Source organism: Notamacropus eugenii, chromosome 7, assembly GCF_028372415.1.
Source record: "Notamacropus eugenii isolate mMacEug1 chromosome 7, mMacEug1.pri_v2, whole genome shotgun sequence".
Classification (NCBI taxonomy): Eukaryota; Metazoa; Chordata; class Mammalia; order Diprotodontia; family Macropodidae; genus Notamacropus; species Notamacropus eugenii.
This window is the reverse complement of record NC_092878.1, coordinates 31,090,069-31,102,832: the sequence shown is the minus strand read 5'-3', so window position 1 is coordinate 31,102,832 and position 12,764 is coordinate 31,090,069. Positions and strand designations below refer to the sequence as shown.

General features: G+C 37.5%; 1 pseudogene; it reads left to right on the top strand.

Annotated features, from left to right (window-relative positions):
* The window catches only part of LOC140513816 (enhancer of rudimentary homolog pseudogene), an 87,207-nt pseudogene that overhangs the window by 55,666 nt on the left and 18,777 nt on the right, over positions 1 to 12,764 (top strand).

The window sequence follows — 12,764 nt, the reverse complement described above, 5'->3', positions numbered from 1 at the left end:
AGTCACATGTCTTTCTCCCACTATGGCTGAAAATTCTTTGCTTCTGTTCTACCATTTCATCTTTGGGATTTAAGATTTATGTATATATTTAGTGGCTTGGGATTTAAGATGTATGTATTAATTTTAGGATTGAAGGATACTAAACATTCTCTTGTGGGCATTATTTACTTCTAGCTAGTATTAATATATTAGTGTATGTAAAATGTAGATACACAAAATAGATCAGTTCTGTAATCAGTTGCTTCATCCAAGAATTTCTTGCAATTAAATCCATTGAGTGCCTGCATAGACCTTGGCCTAAAGGGCCCAAGGTCTCCCACTGCATCCTGGGTCATCTCCAGTCATTCTGATGAATATCTGGTCATTGGATTCCGGTGGTTCTGGAGGAGAAGTGAGGCTGGTGCCCTGCACAGCCCTCCCTCACTCAAACCAAAATCAAGTGCAAGTCATGTCATCACTTCTCTGATGGCATGGTCTTCTTTGGCAATGAAGGACAAACACAACAATCGAGAAAACAGAAGCCATTCACTCAAAACTCACTCTTCTCCCCAACTTTCCATCTCCAAATGCTTTGACATTCTCCTCTTTTTCTTATTTTATTCTAGTCTCTAATGAATAGGGGACCTTTCCCCTCACCAAAGCCAATCCCTCAACTCTGGATTTTACCCTTTCTAGGCTTTTCTTTCTGAAAAAATCACTTCCACAATCAATCCACTTCCCTCTAAATTCAAATACCTTCCAATCTACCAGCTTCTTCCCTGCTACTTATAGATCTGCTCAGTTCTAATCCTTCCTTAAAAATACATGAGTTGACCTTACCATCCCTTCAAACCAACATCCTGTATCTTCCATCTCCCATACAAACTTCTAGAAAAAAAAAATGTCTATTCTTATTGTCTCCATTTCTTTTCATATACTCCTCAAACCCTTGCAATTTGACCTGATTTCTTTGCTCAGCTGAAACTGTGCTCTCCAAAGATTTTATATTTACAAAATCCAGTGATCTTTTCTCAGTCCTAATCATCTCTTCAACATTTAACATTATTGATGACTCCTTCTTCCTGGGAATCATTTTCTGGGTTTTCATAAGAAAACCTCATTCTTTTCCTACTTTCTCTTGATCTCCCATTGCTATATTTCCATCCATGTCCTGACTCCCTAACTGTGGGTGGGCTTCAACCTATATTCCCAGACTTATTACACATTATTCATATTCAAATTCCAGTCAAGATGGTCAACTTGCAATGCTTCACAGATAACATTTCATTTTTCATCCTTATACCTTTTTATAGATAGTCCAGCATTCCTGTAATTTATTCCCTTCCCACCTTCCCTTCATACACCTCCTACATCAGACTTTCTCTGATCATCCAAGATTATCTCAGGGTGCCATGCAACCATAAAATTGTCTGTCTTTCTTGCTTATGTAACTTTCTGGATCTAAAATTTTGGATTTGAAGATTATAGATCCAGAGCCAAAAGGGATTCCAGAAGCCATATCATCTAAATCTTTCACATTTTAAATGTGGAAACCAAGGCTCAGAAAGCTTAAATGATTTGCTTCAGAGTTAACAGAACTTATATAATACGTTATGCCATAAGTTATGTTCTACATATAATAGAAGTATATAACAGAGCTAAATCTTGGTCCTCTGACTCCAGAGACAATGTTCTTTCTACTTACTCTCTGTGTGATCTTGGGAAAAATTCCTTAATTTCTCTGAGCCTTAGTTCCCTCATCTATAAAATGAGGGGGTTGGACTAGATGGTTTCTGAGGTTCCTTCCAGCTCTCGAGCTATGATCCTATGATTCATTTTGTGATATTACATCATAGTAATGGATTGGATTTGTTCTGGGGGAAGGGTCCCTAGCCCCCTGGCCCCTCAGCCTCCACCCAAATCATTCCATATTTTCTTTGTACATAACCCATATCCTTTCTCCCACTAGAGTGTTTGCTCCTTGAGGTCAAGGGCTCTTTCACTTTGTCACTGACTATTTAATGTTGACCACAATGCCTATATATAACACATTACAATCAGCCAGTATTCATTAAAAGCAATGTTATATAATATATATTATAATTATAATATATCATATATATCAGTACTATGTATTTCATGTATATAATGTAAATTATTTCATTTAGGCATTGAAACAACTTTGTGTGCCATACACTACAAGTATTCCTTTCCTCATTTTACAGAAGAGGAGCTAGAGGGTCAGAGAGCCATTTGGCTGTTTTTTTATCCACACAGATCATAAGTAACTGAGGCAGAATCCAGTTTTTTCTCAATTCTAAGTCAAATATTCCATCAGCCTCTCCACACTGGCCCATCTTTACATGCATTATCTCGCTCATTTCTCACAGTAACATTGATATGGCTGGTTCAAGTATTCCACCAAGAAACAGACTCCAAGAAGTCTTGTCAAGGTTACATGACTAATAAGTAGAGGGGGCCAGAACTTGAAACAGGTCTTCTGTCTCCAAACCAGCACACTTTCTCCTCTCCCATAGGACTTCACTTAAATGATGTGTGCTTTCTATTTAAAGAGGAAATTCCAAACACTTAATTATTCTGTGATTTCTTTCATTCTTTTTTTAAAAAAAATTAAACGTTTTTATTTAACGTTTTGAATTCCAAATTCTCTCCCTCTCTCTCTCTCCTTCCACACCCCAGATAGTGAACAATCAGATGTAAGTTATGCATGTTCAGTTATGTAAAACATTTCCATAGTAGCCATTTTGTGTGTGTCCTTGGTTGCTGAAGACCATACCATCAGAGAAATAATGACATGACTTGCACTTGACTTTGTTTTGAGTGAGGGAGGGCTGTGCAGGCCACCAGCCTCACTTCTCCTCCAGAGCCATCTGAATCCAGTGACCAGATATTCATCAGGATGACTAGAGATGGCCTAGGATGAGGCAGTTGGGGTGAAGTGACTTGACCAAGGTCACACAGCTAGTGCGGGTCAAGTGTCTGAGGTGAGATTTGACTCCTGCACTGGTGCTCTATCCACTGCACCACCTAGCTGCTCCTCAAGCCATTTTGTACAAGAAGACTAGAATAAAAAGAAAGAAAGAAAGTGAAAAAAATAGCCTGCTTCACTCTGTATTCAATGCATATCAGTTCTCTCTCGGTGAATAGTATGCTTCTCCATTAGTCCTTTGGGATTGTCTTGGATCACTGTATTGCTGAGAGTAGTTAAGTCATTCACTGTTCTTTATTGGACAATACTGCTGTCACTGCATACAATGTACTTCTGGTTCTGTTCATTTCACTATGCATTAGTTCATGTAAGCCTTTCTAAGTTTTCCTGAAATCATCCTGCTCGTTATTTTGAACAGCACAATAATATTCCGTTACAATCATATAGCACAGCTTGTTTGGCCATTCCCCAATTGATGAGCATCCCTTTGGTTTCCTTTTCTTAACCACCACAGAAAGTTGCTATAAATATTTTTGTGTGGATGGGTCGTTTACCCTTTCCTGGACATCTTTGATTTCCTTCATTCTTAGGAGGATCTAGTCTAAAAACTGTCTGAGCCTCACCATCATTGTGGTTGCTGTTGGTAATAACAGGATTGTTTTATGTTATTATTCTAGGACCATAAAGATTAGTGTACCTGATCCTACTCGAAGGAGAGGAATGGAAAAATTGGGCAAGAAAATAAGGACACAAACTACATGCTGTCCAAAATCCTCTCATTGGTCAGATACATATCTAGAAAGGAAGATGGTATTTGCTTGTTTACATATTTTATATTTACACTTTTCATTACTACTATTGTAGAAGCCACCTTTAAGAAACCGTGACTTTCCAGAGATTAAATTAACTCCTTGACTTTGGGTCCAAGGAGTCCATGCTTAGATTTCAGAGAGTCTATGAACTTTTTTTTCATATTTTGATAACTGTATTTCAATTTAATTGGGTTTCTTTTTAAACCTGTGTGTTTTATTTTATGTATTCAAAAAGCATTATCCTGAGAAAGGGTCCATAAGTTTCCCCAGATTGACCCAGGGAACCACGACAGAAAAAAGGGTTAAGAACTACTGCCATACACATTTGTCTTTTTTGAATTTAGGGACCTCACAGACTGTGGTCATTCTCATTAAAGCTGGGCTGTGATTAATCATTTGTTTCTAGACCTAGTGATTCAATCCTCGCTCACAAAGAAGGTATTATCCAAAGAATCTGTCTCATTTTTGGTGTCTTGGTATGTCGCTGAGGAACAGCTTGTTCTAAGATGGGTAAACATAATTTATATTCTACTTCATTCTGTCTACAAAGGGCATTAAAAACATGATTAAAAAGGGAGTGTGTAAGAGGTAGAAAGAGACAGAGTCAAGAGACAGAAAAAGACTATGGAGAGGGGGGAGAAGATTCTTTCTACACTCTCTTGGCTGAAAGACTGGCTCATATGGAATATGATTTCTCTTTAAAAAAAGACAAAAATGTAAACTGTGGACTCCTTACTGCTTACATCGGAGGTATACGTGTGTGTGTTCTATCTAAACTAACCATTCATTTGCTAATGTTTGTAAGAGTTTTGTGAACTTTGGGATATATACTCAAGCAATGGTGCCCTTGGAGGTATGATCAAAAAGGGAAGGAATTTAGGGTAAGAGATAATAATTTAGAATCACGTCCATGAAATGTGAGGAAATTATCAAGATTTAAACTGAGTCACATTCTTTTTGATATAGATGATTATGTATGCACAAAGTTCAGAAAGTTCATCTATACCATATAATTTGGATCCAAACATTTTCCCCAGTCTCCATATATTCTACAGCACTTGTCTGTACATCAGAGAAGGAAACAAAATTGAGAATATTTTCAACAAAAGTATTGTTATTCTTAGGGAAAGAATTCTAGGTGATCAGAAGGGCATCTCCTGAAAAAAACAGCTTCCAAGTTTCCTATGTTGTTATTGTTGAGTAGTTTTTCCAGTCATGTTCCTATTTGGGGTTTTCTTGGCAAAGATGCTGAAATGATTTCCCATTTCCTTTTCTAGTTTGTATTACAGATGAAGAAACTGAGACAGAGTTAAGTGACTTGCTCAGGGTCACACAGCTAGTAAGTGTCTGAGGCCAGATTTGAATTCAGAAAGATAAGTCTTCCCGCCTCCAAGCCTGGTACTCTATCCACTGCACCACCTAACTACCTCAGATTTCTTATAGATCCTCTCAAAGGCACTCCTTCATGCTACTGGAATGAAGGACCCTGGGAAGGGACTCTTCCCTTAGACCATATACCATCCATTATTACAATGTAATATCACAGAATGGATCATTGGATAACAGCTCTGAAGCTGGAAGGAACTTCAGAGACCATCTTGTCAAACCCCTTCCTTTTACAAATGAGAAAATTGAGGCTCAGAGAAGTTAAGGGAGTTTTCCCAAGTTCATAGAGATAATAAACAGAAAGAACACTGGCTCTGAAGTCAGAGGACCAAGGTTCAACTCCTGAGTTTTACATTAACTATACTACAACTTGGAGCAAGTCATTTAACCTCCATGGCCTCAGTTTCCTCATTGGTTTGGACTATATGGCTGCTTGGGTCATTTGACTCTGGATCTATAATATTCAGATCCAGAAAGTAACAGAAACAAGGAAGACAGATTGTATAATAACATGGCACCCCTGATAATCTTTTCTAATTTTGTTTTTTTAACTCATCTAATTTTCTCCAAACTTACCTTTCTCTCAGATATCCTGTTGGCTAACAAATGTAAACAAGCACCCAGAAGCACTTCTCACTTGCCACAGCTAGCTGGTGTTGTGAAGAGAGCACTAAGCCTAGTCAGGAAGACCTGAGCTCAAATATGACCTGAGACAGCTATTAGCTGTATGATCCTGGGTAAGTCACTTAACCCTTCTTTGAGTTGGTTTCCTCATCTGTAAAAGGAGATAATAACACCTAACTCCCAAGTTGTTGTGAGGATCAAACTAGATAATATTTGTAAAGCTCTTGGCACGATACCTGGCACATATTAGGTGATGCTATATAACTGCTCGCTATTATTATTCTCATTAATTATGTGCATATAGACTAGATCTTTTGCCTACTCCCTGAAGACTCCTCTACCAAAACTGCCCACCAGATTTTTCCAGGGTCTTGTCGTTAGTGTCTAAAATACTGATATTGCTCTGTTGAAAGGCATTGGAACCCAGAGCTACCACAAATCCAGTGCTTGAAACATGAGTAAAACATATAATCTTCCATCACCCCTAATATTTACTCTTCCCATTCTCCCACAAATCCAGGCACAGCACCCCTACCGTATTACCTCAGAGACTGCCAGGTTCCAACACCAATCACTACTGTCAAGAGAACATCTGTTAAACTCGGAGACAGGAGTGTCAATGAATGGTTGCAGACAGCTGCACTGTCTTCTTTGCACAGCTGTCTGCATTGCCCATCATTTTCAACCCTAACCACTCACCAGATAGGTGTTTGTGGGTTAATTAGTATTAAAGAGTATTTTAGCAAATATAACCATCACAGAATTAGGCTCTAAGTTCCCCCTGATACAGACTAAATTCTGGGAGGTGGGGGAAGACTTTGGAGTGACAAGACATTTTAATCAAAGCTTAATTTTTGAATAATATTCAAGTAGTTTTAAATAGAGACATTCTGCTATTTTCACCAAACCACTATGTAAAGAAAGAGATATATACATCTTATTCATATGTATAAGTTATGGACAGGTACTTTGATGTGCAACACCTCTTAAACTTCTTAAATTTAAATATGGGGTCATGAAAAAATTGACAACATTAAAAGTTTTCTGAATGCACAAAGACCAAAAATTAATTAAAAATCAGACATGAATCTGAGGTGCTTCTGTCGGTGCTTGCCTGTCTTGCATTGGGTAACTTTACCGTAGCCTCAGACCACTCAATGCCAAGGAGTACTGCCTAAATGCGAAAAGGGGTCCAGTAGAGAAAGCTTAAGAAGCCCTGTTATAGAGAACAAATATTACAATTTGCATGGATGAAGGTAATTTCCACACAGGAAATCATGAACTCATGATACATTGTTTTATATATATATATGTGTGTGTGTGTGTGTGTGTGTGTGTGTGTAATGTTTCTAATACATTTTTACTAAAATGTTATGTGTTCTTTTCCTAAGTTTTTCTTCTTTATAGCTCTCAGATGTGACTAGAAGGTACAATAGCTTAAGAACCAGATTTTGGGATCAGGAAGACCTGAGTGCAAATCCTGCCTCAGTCACAGTTTACTAAACCTTAAGTCAATTGACCCTTCTTAGACTCAGTTCCCTCACATGTAAAACAGACATAATAAGACACTTTTTTGAAGTTTAAAGCATCGTATAAATATTAACTGTTATTTCCATCTTTGAGTATTTTATAGGTCCTTGTCTTGAATTTTGTTAGATTCACATTTTAACTACAGAAAGCTTTTTATTGTGTCAGTTGTGTTAAAAAACCAAAGAAAATTTTATCTACTCATGGAATCCTAAAATTTTAGGGTATCATCTAGATGTATTTTCACAAGATTTTTCAAGGAAAAGTACTGAGAAGCAGACTGGAAAGAAACACAAAGACTTTAATCCCAGATTTGCCTCAAGCATTTACTGAGTATATGCTAATAAATATGGAATTAAGGTCATGTCAACACTATTTCAACACAACCAATCAAAATCATGAAGATCTTACCAGTTACTCATAGGGGTTGTTTAAAGGCATCAGGAAGTAGACTGGAGATGGCATGTTTGGAGACTGGCTTGTGAGTGACAGAGGAAGAAACACAGATGGAGAACTAACATTGGTGTGAAGGACTTTATTGACCAAGAAAGGGGTTCATTAACCTATATGAAAAGGAAAAGATGAACTATAATATGGGCTTATATGGAATCAAAGACTGATTCTAGGAGAGTCAGTCTGTTTGCAGGAGCTTGGGGAAAGTGAACGATGAGGGAGATTCAGAGTATTTCTACCAGAAAAACAAATAAAGGGAAGAAGTTAAGAAAAGTCGATAAGACAAGTGGAAGTTGTACAGTCCTGAAGTGAGTACATGAGGAGCCTGGGTCCTCACGTAGGTGCGTATGTATGCATGTGTATATATGCATATATATACATATATATATGCATATATATGTACACACATATTTTGGGATGTGCTGTAAATAATAATATGATAACACTATTTATAATTCTATAATAATATTTATTAATAGCCAACATTTACATACCATCTAGCATATACCAAACCCTTTACTATTATTATCTCATCTGATCTTCCCTAAAACCCTGGGAGGTAGGTGTTATTAGCATCCTTATTTTACAAATTGGGAAACTGAGGCAAACCGAGATGAAATAACTTACCCAGAGTCACATAGCTAATAGGTGTCTGAGGGCAAATTTGAACTCAAGTCTCCCTGACTTTAGATCTGGTACTCTATCCCCTGTTCCACTAGCTGCCCCTATGTTAGCATAGAGATCAATGATAAGAGAGTGTTAATCAGATTTATTTCAGATCTCTTATCTAAATAGACTACTTCCTGAACTTTCCTAGTCGGTTTTAGAAAGATGTTGTCCACATGGTATTGGAGGACCTTGAGTATAAGATATCTATATCTATAAGTAGCAAGTTTATGACATGTCACCAAAGGTCAACTCATCATCTCCCCTCTAAAAGTCCCCCTTTCCCTGACTTCCCCATTTCCACTGATGGCTTCCTCATCCCTCTGACTTGAAAGCTTAGAATCATCTTTGACTCTTCCTCCTCCCCTTACTCAATCAATCATTTATTAAGTGTTCATTATATGCCAAACACCGTGCTAAAAGCTGGAGCTACAGGTACAAAGAATAAAACAATCCCTTCTCACAATAGGCTTATATTTTAATGGAGGAGATAATAAGCATGCCCTAAAATATAAACATTAAGTTCAACACAAATAGATACAAATATAAATGAATACAAATATATACAAAATTGTTAAATATAAAGTCGCTTGGAAGAGAAAACACTGGTTGCGGGGAGGGGGGGCGAGTAGAGAAACGATTTATTCAGAAGATAATACCTGGTCTGTATTTTAAAGGAAGGCACTCTGTGAGATGGAGGCCAGAAGGGAGTGCATCTCAAGCATGGGAGACCACCAGAACAATGACAGCAAAGGGGAGATGAAATATCATGTGTGAAGAACAGAAAGAAGACCAGTTGGGCATGAATAAAGAGTGGAGGGAGGTGGGGAGTAATGGCCAATAAGGTTAGAAAAATAGGCTACCAAACAGCTGTCAACTCTAGGACTCACCTATGCAATTTAGATGTTTTTCTCCACTCATACAATTACCACCCCTCACCCACCTCCTTTCTTAGACTATTGTAATATATAATCTTTTAACTGGTTTCCCTGCCTCCAATCTCTCCCCTCCAACCCAGCCAAACAAAGCTGCCAAAATAATTTTCCTTATGTATAATATCTGAACATAGCACTCTCCTGCTCAAGAAATTGAAGTGGCTCCCTATTACCTGTTAATAACATTTTCTCCATCCATCAATTATTTGCTGTGAGAACTAGAGCAAGAGCTAAAACCTGAGATTGAGCCTAAGAGAAATGAAAATGGAGCACTCTGAAGAAGAAAAAAGAACGGAGAGAGGGAGTAAAAATAAATTAATTTTGTTTTCAATTAAGTTTTATGAATACTTTTAAAAATATCTTATGATCATAGATTTAGAACTTGGAAGGAACTTCAGAAGCCATCTACTGCAATCCCCTCAATTTAGAGATGAGGAAAATGAAGCCCGGAGAGCCTAAAGAACTTGCCCAAGGCCACATTGTCATTTCTGTGTATGCCCCCTACACACACGCATGCACGCACATGCACATGCACACGCAAACGCACACACGCACACACACACACACACACACACACACACACACACACTAGAATTGAACCTTCCTTTGTAATAAAAACAAGAGAAACAGTTAAGCAAAGACAACTGAGTGACCACATTTTACAATATAGACGACATTCTTCCCTTGTAGTTCCCTAGAACTATGCCTAGAACTGTCATTATCTGTTCCCTGGAATCATGATCATCCTCTCCATCCAATCCTTTTTCCAAGGGACAAATCTGTTTTGAATATTATTCTGTCAATAACAGAAAGCTGCCTGCTTAATCCAACGTGACTTTTTGGGACTCGCTATGGTTCTGGGCAGAGCTAAGGTGCGAATAAGGAGAATTCTTCTCTCCACCCTTCTTCCCATTCCAAACAGCTAGAAGGAATGTCACTTGTAATTATGATATGGCCAAGATGGCTAAGCAGGTCAACTGCTAACATACCTGTAGGATAAAATAACAAGCTCTTCAATTTAGCATATAAGGAACTTTACAGTCTGGCTCCAACCTGCCTTTCCAATCTTATTTCATATCATTTCCCTTCATACTTAAGTTCCCTGATTTTATTCAGCTGTTTCCTACCCCATGCATTCACACTGGCCATCCCCTAGGCCTACAAAACATTCCTTCCTCTTCCTAAAGAAATGTTTCTCTTCCTTCCAAGGACCAGCTCACTTTCTGCCTTCTCCATGAAGTCTACTTTCATACCTTGAGCTGAAATGAGCCCTTTGTCTGTGCCTCTATCACACTCTACCACTCTAATGCTTATTTGTCTTCATGTTTATTATGTATATCCTTAGTAGACTATAAGATTTTTGGGAATATGGATTGTTTAGTTTATCATTGATGTATTCCCAGTGCCTAATAAAGTGCTTTTGAGCATAGAAGTTGTTTAGTATTTGAAATACATCAAAGCAAGGGCAGGATTATAAAGAAAGGACATTAATTTGGACAGTGAAAGATATATGTAAAGTCTTTGCCAAATGATTGCCATTTTAAATTTCTGTTCTTTCTATTTTATCAAGCCACCCGTAGCCTCAACTGGATAATATACCAATGTGAGAAATGAATATTCCTCTCATATTTAGTAACTATTTCATTAGATACAAGGTGTCCCTCTTTCCTACTTCCTTATCTAGAAATCAACCGGTGTGGGAAGTCTCTCATAGAGATTTATCCAAGCTGAGATCTAATCAAACAGTAAAAGAAATTCTAAGTTTGGGCTAATGGGTGTATTCCTGTTTATTGTGTTGGCTCAGACAGGCCTGGGAAAAATGCTGATTCTCCCCATCATAAAGAGATGTAATATGGAAATTGATGTCTCTCTGACCAACATTTGAGTGACCTAAGTCATGTACTGCAAGATAGCCCACCTCCCATTGTGTTAACAAATCACAGCTGATTGCCATCCCTTGGAAACATCTACTTTTCAAAGGGCATATAAATTGTGACTCCACTGCTAGTAGGGGTCTTTGGTCTAAGAGAGGTGACTAAATGAACATCCTTTTATTAATAATCTACTGGCTTCATTAATAAAATGATTAAATTCAGAAACTATGTCTCAAACCTTTTTAATCATCACACTAGGATGTAAATAAAAGTTATGGTTGTTAATGGGGGCTCCAATCATTGTCACTAATTTTCTTTTTTTTTTAATTTTTTAATTGATGAAATAAAGCATTTCCATCACATAGTATGGTTTTTAAAAGATGATTGTACATGAAATTGCAAATCAATTATGTACAACTTGCTATTCTTTTAAAATATATAATAAAGTTATAATGTTTCTTTTTTTTCTTTCCCCCACCCTAGAGATGACTACCACTAAACACAAATATGTGTGTGTGTGTGTGCACATGCATAAAATAATTCTATACATACTTCTATTAATCATTTCTTTCTCTGGATGCAGATAGCATCTTCCTTCATACATCCTTTGCTGTTAATTTGGGTATTTATAATAGTCAAAATGACTTAGCCACTCAAAGTTGTTGTTAAAACACTATTGCTGTTACTGTATATGTTTTCTTGCTTTTACTTATTTGATTCTTCATTATTTCATGCAAGTCTATCCATGTATTTCTAAGATCATTGATCTCATCATTCCTTATAGCACAGTAGTATTTTATCAAAATCATATACCACAACTTGTTTGACTGTCACTATTTTTCAAAATATCTCATTGCAAGCTTTATTTCCCTACATCTGTCACAACCTGGTTTCTGCTCCTTAAAAGGAAGCTACTTGTTTGTGACCAAGATATAAGTTGGGACACAAAGCTTTGGCCATGTTATGAAATTAGGCTTCGAAAGGGGCTCTGTTAGAGGCAGCTAGGTCATGTTCTGCCAACCCTGGAATGAGGAAGACTCATCTTCATGAGTTCAAATCCAGCCTCAGATACTTACTAGCAATGTGACCCTGGGCAAGTCACTTCACCCTGTTTTCCTCAGTTTCCTCATCTGTCAAATGAGCTGGAAAAGGAAATGGCAAACCACTCTACTATCTTTCCCAAGAAAATCCCAAATGGGATCACAAAGAATCTGAAATGAATGAAAATGACTGAAAAATGAAAAGGGGCTTTATCATTGGGTAATTGAAAAATACTAGACTGAAAGAATACAAATCCTGACTCTGCTGTTTGGATAACTCTAGGACCTTGAGTAAATCATTCCTCTTAGCCTAGATGATCTCAAAGATTCCTACCAGGTCCAGCTCAAGAAATGATGATTTTAAAGTGTCATTTCAAACATTCCATTTCGCTTCTGAAGTAGCATTGTAATAAAACACTGAACTCAAAAACCTGGATTCAAAATTGCCTCAGATACTTACTAGCTACACAACCCTGAGCGAGTCATTCAAACTCCCTATGTCTCATTGGACTTGATGG